Genomic DNA, 12,899 nt, shown 5'->3' with positions numbered 1-12,899 from the left:
AAAACACATACACACACACCAAAAAAAAAGAGAGAGAGAGAGAGAAGAGGGGCTTCCCTGGTGGTGCAGTGGTTAAGAATCCACCTGCCAATGCAGGGGACACAGGGTCGACCCCTGGGCTGGGAAGATCCCACATGCCACAGAGCAACTAAGCCCATGTGCCACAACTACTGAGCCTGTGCGCTAGAGTCTGTGAGCCACAACTACTGAGCCCACATGCTGCAACTACTGAAGCCCACGCGTCTAGAGCCTGCACTCCACAACAAGAGAAGCCACCGCAATGCGAAACATGCACACCACAACTAGAGAAAGCCTGCGCACAGCAACAAAGACCCAATGCAGCCAAAAATAAAATAAATAATAAATCTTTGAAAAAAAAAAGAGAGGGAGAAGAAATAACAAGTGTTGTCAAGGATGTAGAGAAAAGGGAACCCTTGTACACTGTTAGTGGTAATGTAAATTGGTGCAGCCACTATGGAAAACAGCACAAAGGTTCCTCAAAAATATCAAAAATAGAACTACCATACAATCCAGCAGTTGCATGTTTGGGTATTTAAGAAAAATGAAAACACTAGTTTGGAAAGCTATATGCACCCCCATGCTCACTGCAGCATTATTTATAATAGCCAAAATATGGAAACAACCTAAGTGTCCATCAAAGAATGCATGGATAAAGGAAACTGTGCTATATATACACAATGGAATATTATTCAGCCTTAAAAAAAAGAATGGGGGGGCTACCCTGGTGGTGCAGTGGTTAAGAATCTGCCTGCCAATGCAGGGCACACGGGGTCGATCCCTGACCCAGGAAAATCCCACATGCCGTGGAGCAACTAAGCCCATGTGCCACAGCTACTGAGCCTGCACGCTAGAGCCCATGTGCCACAACTACTGAGCCTGCACTCTAGAGCCCATGAGCCACAACTACTGAGCCCATGTGCCGCAACTACTGAAGCCTGCTCGCCTAGAGCCTGTGCTCTGCAACGAGAAGCCACCAGAATGAGAAGCCCGAGCACCGCAACTAAGAGTAGCCCCCGCTCACCTCAACTGCAGAAAGCCCATGCAGCAACGAAGACCCAATGCAGCCTATAAATAAATAATAAAAAATTTAAAGAAAAAGAATGAAACCCTACCATTTGTGACAACATGGATGAACCTCAAGGGCATTACGCTAAGTGAAAAAAGTCAGAGGAAGAAAACATCATATGGTGTCTATTATATGCAGAATCTTAAAAAGGAAAAGAAAAAGCTCATAGATACAGAAAACAGATTTGTGATTGCAAGAGGTGGGAGTGGGAGAAATGGGTGACCTTGCTTTTTGTGGTTTCAATAAATAAAGCAAAATAAATTTTCTTAAAGAGCAGGTACATTCCTTAACTCATTTTACAAGGCTGCCAAAACTGGACAAGAAAACAAAATTAGAGGCCAATCTTATTCAAGAGCAAAGATACCAAGTTTCTATGTAAAGTGAAAGGAGGGGCTTCCCTGGTGGTGCAGTGGTTAAGAATCCGCCTGCCAATGCAGGGGACATGGGTTCAAGCCCTGGTCCGGGAACATCCCACATGCCACGCAGCAACCAAGCCCGTGCACCACAACTACTGAGTCTGCACTCTAGAGCCTTCAGGCCACAACTACTGAAGCCCACATGCTGCAACTACTGAAGCCCACACGCCTAGAGCCTGTGCTCCACAACAAGTCACCGCAATGAGAAGCCCACGCACTGCAACGAAGAGCAGCCCCCGCTCTCCGCAACTAGAGAAAGTCTGTGCACGGCAAAGAAGACCCAATGAAGCCAAAAATAAATAAGTAAATAAATAAAAAAAATAAAAAATAAAAAAATAAAGTGAAAGGAAAATGTGATAATGACCAAATTGGGTTCATTCCCAGAATGTAAAGTTGATTTGGCATTAGGAAATTTATCAATGTAATTTGATTTGAGAAGCAAAATAGTAGGAAAAGCATTTGATAAAATCCAGTATCATTCATGATATAAGCTCTTACCAAACCAAGAGCAGAATGAAACTTTAATAGAGTAACAGGGGAAAAATTACACTAAGTATATTTAGAGAAGAAATGTTGAAAGTCTTCCCTTTGAGAAAGGAAACTAGACAATAGTGCCCTCTTCTACCACTTCCATTCACTTAGTTTATGTTATAATCTAAGTACTAGTCAGCACAGTAAGAAGCAAAAGTGTAACAATTTGAAAGGAAAAAACAAGATTCTAAAGATAAATTACTGAAAGTAATAAACGTTTAGCACAATTGATAGATTCAAGGTTGATATACAAAAGTCAACTGTATTTTTGTAAACAAACAAAATGAAGTCTATAAAAACAATATCAAAAATATCAAGATCAAAAAAAATATCAACATCTAGGAATAAAACTCTCAAAAGATGTGAATGACTTTTGGAGAAAATTATAAACATTACTGAGAAAAACTAAAGAGGACCTAAATAAATGGAGTGGTGTATCATGCTCATGAATTAGAAAGCAACATGATAAAGATGTCAATTCCTCCTAAATTTCTCTATAGATTCCATGCAAATTCAATCAGTTGTGTCAGTGTGTGTGTGTGTGATGTGTGGGAAGTTCCAAGATAATACTAAAATTCACATAAATGTGCAAAGGGCCAAGAATAGCCAAGATGCTCTCAAAGGACAACTAGGTGGAAGAACTTGTTCTACTGAACATCAAGACTTACAATAAAGCTACAGTAAAGAAGACAGTGTGTTATCAGTACAAGGACCAATGGAAGAGAACAGATAGCCAAGAAACACAACCATAGACACAGGACTATATGATTCCTGAAAACAGTAGGGAAAAAGTGTGCAGGGACAATTAGCTATCCATGTGGAAAAAAGTAATATTGTCCTCTTCCTCACACAATGCACAAAAATTAATTTCAGGTAGATGTTAGACCTATATGTGATAGCCAAAACAATAAAGTTTCTGGAGGATGAGAGAGAATATCTTCAAGACCTTGCAATAGAAAAGGATATTTTTAACTGAACCTGATGTGTAGTTTAAACATCAAGGAAAACAGTGATAAATTGGACTACATCAAAATTTAAAACTTTGGTTCATCAAAAGACACATTAAAAATGAAAAAGCATGCCCTTGCAGTGAGTGAGGGCTCATTTCTAACATATAGTGAAAACAAACAAACAAACAAAAACTTCTACAATTCAGCAAGTCAAAACAAGCAAGGAAGTACATGACACGTTTCTGAAGGAATACCACTCAAAACAGTTATAAAAGCACAAATCTCAGTCACCTAGATCTAGTTATAAATACTGACACTTTCCCTAAGAGTTACAGAGTAAAAGGTTTTACTATATATTAACATTTTCAAAGTTGTCTACAGATGTCCATGTTAAAGTAAATCCAGTTTTCTCATTCTTTCTCTAGTCACAACTCTAAAGCAAGTATGTAATATAGAAAAAGTCCTGTTTAAGAAATCTTTGCCTACTTCAAGGTCAACAAAGACATTCTCCAAAAACTGAGACCTACCTACATACCCATTAACAACAGAATGATATATGATGACATAGTCACATAATGAAATATACAGTGATGAGAAGGAATAGTTAACAACCATACACAATATAGATAAATCTCATGTGCATAATGATGCACAAGAGAGCACAGTAGGATTCCATTTTATATAGAATACAAAAAAGCAGGCAAAGCTAATCTTTGATGTTAAAAGTCAGGGAAATGGTTGGGCGATAGGGCAACAAGTGACCAAAAAGGTACACAAAGTGGCATCTGTAAGTGGCTGGTAATATTCACTTTCTTGATCTGGCTACTGGTACACAAGTGTGCTCAGTTTGTGAAAATTCACTAAACTGTTCACTATGGATGTGTACTTTCTGCACATATATTAAATTTCAATAATTTAAGTGTGAAGGAGTACCTATTTTTCAAAACTGGTTAGCGGATATGAGAGCAAAAAAATCTGAAGTCCACTGCTTCAGGTCAAAGCACAGAAATAACTAACAAAAACTAAAAAAAAAAGGTATTAGACAACATGCTAATCACCAAAAAATATTGACAGAGCTGTCAAACCAACTTGAGACTCTCAAACTTACAGTAACAATGGTTTGAAACTATTTGAACCCCAAAAGATAAATTGATTTACATCTAGATTAGTGACTAGTGCTGATTCATAAAGATCCAAGATAAACAACTTGATTTTACAGGTTTACTTAAATTTATTTTATTCAAGTATAGCTGATTTACAATGTTGTGTTAATTTCTGCAGTATAGCAAAGTGATTCAGCTTTACACATATATACATACACACACACACACACATACTTTTTTCACATTCTTTTTTTCCACATTCTTTTCCATTATGGTTTATCACAGGATACTGAATATAGTTCCCTGTGCTATACAGTAGGTTTTCATTAAATAAGAGGGTCTTTCAAATCTTAGAAACGAATAAATTCACACATCTAGTCATATCTCCTTATTTTATACACAAACAAAGCAACCAAGGTCCTTTGAAGTTGGGTGATTTGTTCAAGGTCATAATCAGCTCTTGATAAGTAGAAACAACTGAAGCTATTTAAGTTCTCCCCTCTCCCAATTTTCTGTAAGTTCTAAGGGATTTCCACCCACCAAGACTGTCTGTTTACTGGCAGTGTCCATCAATACATAGCATATTCAACTGAAACATTTTCATCCAAATTTTACCAACTCAAAATTAATTTCTTTGCCATCCATGACTAATAGCCAAAAGCTATTTCTGGGGCAGAAAAGATAAGACTTCCCAAAGTAAAGTTCATGATGTGCAACCTAACAGATAACTTTGTACACTAAATGATGTTTACACTAAGTGATGACTGTGACATCAAATTTAAGGCACATGTGACAATTTAGAATGACAATGGCACCTATAGCATATGGCACCCCTGAAAAAGACAAAATAAAATCAATCATGACCACAAACTGAAGTCAAGACATATAAACAAATGTGCTAAATTAGTAACAAATTACTGTACTAACTTATTAATTTCTCAATCAGAATTATATGTACTTTCTGCAATTCATTCCAGTTAGCTTCTATATCCAATATGAAGTATGCTTTTTATATATCTTTAACATTTTAAAAAGAATTGTCATTCTGAAGCTAAATCCACTGAAAGTGAACAGCACATAAAACAACCCATTTAGTCCAACATATTTTTAAATTACAAAAATGCTTTAGTCTCCACCCTAACACCATACATAGCATTCTTTCCTCTATAAAAGGACTCTCTCCTTTTATTTCAAACAATAAACTTCAGTGTCAAGATGAATCCCTGAACTTGCCATTCCCAGGGGAAACACCTGGCCTTTTGAGGACCTGCAGAAAGCTTAAATCAGCAAATGGTTTTAAAGCCACAGAAACTTAGTCACTAAAGATTAAAAATAACCTAACAACCAGGGCTTCCCTGGTGGCGCAGTGGTTAAGAATCCGCCTGCCAATGCAGGGGACATGGGTTTGAGCCCTGGGCTGGGAAGATCCCACATGCCACGGACCAGCTAAGCCCATGTGCCACAACTACTGAGCCTGCGCTCTAGAGCCTCTGAGCCACAACTACTGAACCCACACGCTGCAACTACTGAAGCCTGCTTGCCTAGAGCCTGTGCTCTGCAGCAAGAGAAGCCACCGCACTGAGAAGCCTGTGCACTGCAACAGAGTAGTCCCTGCTCACTGCAACTAGAGAAAGCCCATGTGCAGCAACGAAGACTCAACCCAGCCAAAAATAAAATAAGTCTTAAAAAGTTCTCATTCAAAAATAAATAAATAACCTAACAACTAAATTCAACATGGTACCCTTGAATGGATCCTAAAACAGAAAAGGACATTAGTGGGAAAATGAGTGAAATCAAATAAAATTGCAGTTTAGCTAATAATAATCTACCAATGTTAGTGTCTTAGTTTCGACAAACGTACCATCGTTACATACACCTGGATGAAGGGTATACTGGAATTCTGCACTATTTTTGCCTATTTTTTAAAAAATGACTTAGCAAGAACTACCGAAAGTCAAAAAGTCTGTACCTCAATTCTGACCCAATCAAATGTCCACAGTCAGTATCGTCAAACAATGTGTCTCCACATCCCTACAAGGCCTAAAAAGGGGATGAGGAGAGAGTCCCAGAAGGGACTCCAAATGCCACCTATTTCTCCAATATTAGTAAATAAAATAAACCCCAGAAAAGTCCCCCCCCCAAAAAAAAGCTTACTTTAGGCAGGGATGAAAATGAAAAGTTACAAAACTATTTCTCAATGGAAAGGGAGGAGAATAATCCTATATAAGTACAATAGAGGGACTTCCCTCTATTGGTCCAGTGGTTAAGACTCTGCACTCCCAATGCGGGGGGCCAGGGTCCAATCCCTGGTCAGGGAACTAGATCCCACATGCTGCAACTAAGAGTTCACGTGCCATAACTAAAGATCCTGCATGCCACAATGAAGATCCTGGCACAGCCAAATAAATAAATAAATAAATATTAAGTACAATAGATATGGGCAGTGGACAGCCAAGTAGAGGGGTTTTCTAGCAGTTCTAAAACAGTAAAGCTTAAAATATATATATAACATTTCTTATGCACTCACCAATGGGTCAGGAGCTGTTTTCACTGTTTTATATATATTAACACATTTAACCCTCCCAAGAACCTTGTAAAGTAGGCAGTACTTATGTCTACATTTTACATATGAGAAGTTCTGTAAGTAACATAGAACAGAGATTTGAGGGCAACCACTACACTATACAGCTTTTTGAGGAGCCAAGCCAGGGAAAAACTCCTGCCTTCCAGAGACCAGGTCCCACTACTTATCCTGTCCTTAGCCACCACCAGGACAAAGCGCTCTGCTCAAGGCTTGGGAGTCCTTGCTAGAATCGTGAAGGAATGTGACCCCACAACTCCATCTTCAAGACTGTGTTCATAATCTTTCAGTACCTGATACACCCAGTGCATTTTCTTGTTGAGACACTGTTATACACAGAAGTTAGTTTTTATAGTACTATCAGTCTTCAAATTCAGATATGCTGGGCTGGCCTGGGAATCTGAAGGCCATACGTGACATTATTTCTGTGGGAAAATGGTGCTGATTTCCAAAAGGAAAGTCTTATAAATGAACCATTTAGAAATTAAGGCTCTGTCTGCATAGACTCTGGCCTTATAGTTAAACAAATTTTAATAAAGACTGTGATTATCAAATAACCCAGTTTTGTTCATAACATGAAAATGGCACAGTTCCTTATAGCTAACACAACAGAAATTGTGTTACTGAAAAAAATTGGTTTAATATTTTATGGATTTCCTGCACTATGGCCAATTTTGGATGTATCCAGCAATGAATATACTGCTCTCCTTGCAACCCCCAAAGCTTTGCATTAAAAAATTATTACCAAATAAGCAAATATACCTTACACACACACCCACACCCCCCCCCCCAGAAGGAGTGTCATATCAGAAGGGAGCTAAAGTAGTAGCAGCAGCAGTAATAATGATGACAAAATAATAACAACAAGAAGAACTAACTCTTTTTGAGCTAGGCATGTTCTAAATACTATACATCCTCTCGCTCATTTAATCCTCATGAAAATTCTGTGCGGTAGATATTACACTATCCCAATTTCAAAAATGAGGAAACAGGTCAGAGATTAAGCAACTTGCCCAAGATCAGAGACCTAGTTAGTGTCAAAAGTAAGATTTGAACATTTCAGCATTTTGCCCCCAGAGATTATATTTTAACCACTGCAATCTGTATGTAATTAAATAATTTGGTAAACTCTTAAACAAATGGCACTTAAATTCATTTTTAAAACAAGAGTGGTTTGGAGACCAAAAAAAAAGTGCCCATATTGCCTTTTATTAGGAATACCTCCTTCAACCCAGCTAAGACTGAACACATTTATGGATAATAAATTTTAAATGTATTTTGCTTTGCTTTTATCACTTTGAAATCCCTCACTTAATTGTTTGAACAATACAAACGGTGGTAACAGCATGCAACTTCAACAATAAATAAAACTGTATTTTAAAATCTTTTGATAAAACAAACACGCTGTCCATGTTTTACCACTAAGTAAACTTGGATAAAATAACTGCAAGAGTTCCAATACCCTTGAAAAGTTTCAGAACTGCAGCAAAAAATAGCGGGAACAAGATATTCCTTTTATGACAAAGAAAAACTCTGTTCTTTCCGCAACACTGTAACATCTGCTCTAACAACAAACATTAACCTGAGATAGACTGAACTTCAATTGTATTTCAAAACATGTGCCTGAATTCAGAAATTCCCCACTGACCACCTAAAAAGACTATCAGTTTAATCTCCCAGAAGAGCCACCTGATCCACATAACATATAATTTTGGATAGCTTAAGTGTACTCCCTACCATCCCACTGAGTAATTAACGAAAAGCACACACCCCCTAACAACTTCTGGAGCACAAGCTGGTTTTTTAAATCACCTACTTGAAACTCAGAACTTGCCTTCCCAGGAAACAAAGATCTAATGCGCCAGGTTTCCAAGCTGGTCCACTACAGCTTAAACACCCATAAGGTTACAGAAGTATAATAAAATACTGAACCTGTATGGGCAATGTTTCTATGGGAAAATCCATTTAGCAGTCAATTTAGAATAAAAGAATATTCCTGCCCCACTAAGCCTTGGAAGTAAAAAAGAATTCTTCCCTCCCCTAACAGGGAGTCAGCACGCCTAGGACCACAGGCCTAGGCTTCCATGATCAAGGCCAAGCAGGAGGAAAGGCATGAAAGAGGGCACTGGACAGTGTATTGGGCTTCAGAGTTAGAAGGACAAAAAGGCAGAGTTGTGGTGGAAGGAGATCCTGGGATGAGGAAGGCAAGACCTACCTGGGAGTAAAGGGTGAAGGGTGGGATGGCAGCTAAAAAGGAGCAAGGAGAAAGTGTGTGGGGGTTAGGATGGGCTGCAGAAGACAATGAGGGAACAATGGCTACCCCTGCAATAGATGGGCTTTTACAAACTTTCCTCCTTAATGCTTAGGAGAGAGAAGAAGAGAAAGAAACCATGGCAAGAGTCTTGACACTGCCTCCCTCTCTCTGGCTACTCTCATTCTCCTTTGCAAGAAAGAATGGAATGGGTTAAGGGCTCTTGTCCGGGTCCCTCTTGACCTCCTAGAGCACACGGATTTGGAGAAGGGGAGTGGACTTAGAGGAGTTTCCTTGCCCTCCTTGTCATCATCCATTCAGCCAATGACTTCAGCGACAATTGAGAACTAAGGGAAAGCTCCAAACACCAGCAGGAACAGGGTCAGAAAGAGAGGAAGGAAAGTAAGGAGAGAAATTTGAAGCAGGAGGGAAATGGGATGTTGGAGGGTCAGACAAATACATTAACAGAACTGCCAATAAATTCAACTACAATAAATGTTCTTAAATATTTAGGATTAATTCATTTTGACAGTTTCAAGTATTTCATCAGGACCATTTCACTTTTAGACAAGTGAGTATTTGTGGTCATGGTAATAAACTGAGGTTTATTATGAGAAAAGTACGAAAACAAACTTCTAATATACATGAGACAATTTCCCGGTGTCTTTTCTTTATATATTAGAGGTAATATAAGTCATTTCAGAAACGCTTTTTTATTTACTTGGTGAGCCCTCAGTTACATTATCATTTGTTGATTTTTTTCACCCCAACAGTCCAAATACCATGAGTAATTACCTTCACAAATAAGGAATATATTTAACCCTTTCTTGGGAGTATAACTATTATGAAAAATTTGCTCATTCATTACCAAACATCGCCCATGAGGACTTTAAGATATTACATTTCAAGCAAAGCTCCAAACTCCATAAAACATAAGCAGATGCGTCCTGAGGAGCACAGGACTTCTTTTTCCTCCAGCCTCTTATGCCCATGTTTCCAGAACTTCCAGCCAGAGATAATTCGACAGGTAAACCTAACCAAAAGACCTGCTAGAGGATGAGTCCCAGCACTTAGCATTCTTTTTCTTTTTTTTCTTTCTTTTTTTTTTTTTTTTTAAATTTCAACTTTCAGCGGCTACTCTTCCAGTTGAACTCCCTCTTCAGCAGAGATAACCACCAGGTAGGCAAGTTCAGCATCAAGTCAAAGATGCAAGAGCAGAGACCAGTGGGGGACAAAAGTGACCAATGACCATGCACTGGGAAGATGTCTCTACTGTTTCACCAACGTCTCAGGTCTTTCACTCCCTAGCCCCATAAAAGGTTATGCTGGATCCCAGAACAGCTGCTGTATTTTCTGCAAACCACAAACTGGGTCCAAAACCTCTGTACTAAATTAAAGAGATGAAAAACAGCATCTGCTATCAAGTACTTCACTTGCTGGAGAAGGTAGGTGAGTGGGTATGTGTGTGCAAACCTCCAAGTTATGATAAAGCAAATTCAAATTCTTATAAGTAGTTCATATTTTATTTTAGTAATATAATTTGAAAAACTACTCAGGACCAGAAGAAACAAGATATTTGATCTCTGAAGTATCTTGGGCATGCTGAAACTGAAGGCAAAGTTACTGAAAACATCTGAATTTCAGATAGGTCACTACCAGCTACTAGGAATCCTCACAATCAGCATACTTCTGCTAAAATGTTACCTCTGGCTAGAAAATGGACACAGCTGAAAAGAAAAAAAAAAATGAGATTATCTTCAGCCAAGGACACTGAAAGCTTTCAAGATTACCAACAAAATTTGAAAGATTTCTCTGCAACAAAAATTTCCATTTTCATAAAATATGTATTAGCACATACACTTGTGCAGAGTATAGTACAAAAAGCACATATTCTAGAATCATATACACATGAGTTTGAGTTCTAGCTCCACAATTTACCAACTACATGACCTACTCAGGAAAGTTACTGAAGAGTACTGGAGGCTAGTGTCGTTACCTGTACAACAAAGATAACATTATCTTTTGCACAGGGTAGCTATGAGGATTAAATGCAAACACACATAACCCACCAAGCCCAGAGCCTGAATATTCAATGTTAGCTCCCTTTCCTTCAACACAAACTGTACAGTGTGTGTTGACAGTGTGTCAAAGAAACATATGGAAGAAAATTCAGAGTGACAGAGCACAGATTATTACGTTCTGTCAAATGTGAAGATGAAAATCACATGTGATACTTACCTTCACTAAAGTCTTTCCCTTGATTAGGACGGTTGTAAAGGGGGGAGGAGCTAAAATTGAAAAATTTCCTGTCACACTCATTTAAAATTATGTATGTATATATGCTTGCATTCTGCTGGTATTCATAAAAAGGTACCATCAAAAACTTACCATGGCTACCACAACATTGTAATTCAACTATACTCCAATAAAAATGTTTAAAATAAATTAAAAAGTTAAGATTAAAAAAAAAATTACCACAGGTGATGATGCCCTTTAAAAGCTAATACTGTGAAAAATTAAACTCTCCTCTCAAGAGCCCTTTCTTAATCGGAATGTTTCTTTCTTCTTACAAACGTTATGGTATATTATTGCAAAATATTTGCCAAGCAAAGAAATAAAGTAAATCCCCTTATCCTTCCAGAATAAAAAAGTCTGGGAAAGAAGCTAAGTTTGTCAAATTGTTCTTTCCCATTCATTCTCGTTCTTTTACAGACCAGAAGTAAATATATCACACGCCAAAATTATTGTCTGACAAACGTCACTGAAGAACATACGGAATTCATAAGCTCTGTCTAGACCAAAGGTGACACGTTTTCTTAAGCCATTTAAATAAATTACATTTCATTAAGGACAGAAACGCTTTGCATCAACGGCACGAACTTTTCACTTTATACACAGCTTGCTTTATAACCCACCTTTTCCCCACCCCATCCCCCCAAATCCTGCCTTTAGGTACTGTAGCGAGCTGGCACACAGCACTAAACTATAGACCTCCAACTGGGAATAACTCGAATCGGCCGTTGGATCTCAGAGAACTGTCTGTGTGATCTTTAAATGAACGTCAACAGCATTTTCTCCCCACTCCCCACCTGCCAAAAATTATTTGCAAACCTTTTTCAGCACAATTACTACTAACCTTCCCCAGGTCTCTCAACACCTTCAACAACCCCAACCTTGGTGCTGCTAGTCTTCATTCCCAAACGCTTTGCTGGGGCTTGAAACCAGTCCACAGCGGTTCACTCCTTGCAATGCCCAGGGTCCGGCGGGGAAGAACATCATTCCCTCAGCTCGGGGCGGGGGGGGCGAAGGCCAACCCAGGCCCCCAGCCACTCCCTCTCTCCTCGGCCTCCCGGGGCGTCCCGGGCGGGCGCGGGTGCGCCAGGCCCTGCGCAGACCTCCGGCAGCCCCGCAGTTGGCGGAGTCCGCCTCAGCCCCGGGCCGAGACGAGCCCCCGGGACACCCGCAGACCAGCACACGCCCACCGCCCGGGAGCGGGGTCACCAGGACGACCCCGGGGCCACCCCCGACGCTCCGGCTCGGGCAGGTGCCGGGCCTCCTCGCGGACACTCACCCTCAGCCGCTGCTCCCGGTGCGCCGCTGCCGCCGCCTTTCCGTCACGCCAGCCGCCAGCTCCCACGGGGGGTCCGGGCCCGGCGCCGCTTCCCCGCCCGACCCCCCTTGGGTGCGCGCCGCGCGGGGCCCGGGTCCTGTGAGAGCCGCCGCCGCCGCCGCCGCCCCCTTTCCTCCCTCCTCCTTCAATGCGTCCCTCCCACCGAGGCCCGCCTCGTATTTCCTGGATCCGGTCTCGACGAGAGCTTGGCAAGCGAACCTCCGCCTTCAGGGCTCGCGTCGAGCGCTGTCGCTCGCCAGGCACAAAGATGGCGCTGCCGAAGACGGCCGAAGGCGATCTCGCGAGCTCCCCCCACAACCACAGGAGGGCGGGGACCCACAGGAAAGGCGGTCAATGAGGGTAGCCTGAG

General features: G+C 40.5%; 1 protein-coding gene across 5 annotated transcripts in view; it reads right to left on the bottom strand.

Annotated features, from left to right (window-relative positions):
• The window catches only part of TAB3 (TGF-beta activated kinase 1 (MAP3K7) binding protein 3), an 88,368-nt gene extending 75,671 nt beyond the window's left edge, over positions 1–12,697 (bottom strand). For all 5 annotated transcript variants that reach the window (XM_057718193.1, XM_057718192.1, XM_057718191.1 and 2 more), the window contains exon 1: positions 12,491–12,697. The gene's annotated coding sequence lies outside the window, so the exon portion shown is untranslated. The remainder of the gene's footprint in view (positions 1–12,490) is intronic.
• Positions 12,698–12,899: the final 202 nt, after the last annotated feature.

Source organism: Hippopotamus amphibius, chromosome X, assembly GCF_030028045.1.
Source record: "Hippopotamus amphibius kiboko isolate mHipAmp2 chromosome X, mHipAmp2.hap2, whole genome shotgun sequence".
Lineage (NCBI taxonomy): Eukaryota > Metazoa > Chordata > Mammalia > Artiodactyla > Hippopotamidae > Hippopotamus > Hippopotamus amphibius.
Note: the sequence above shows the minus strand (reverse complement) of the source record. Positions and strands in the feature narration are given on the sequence as shown.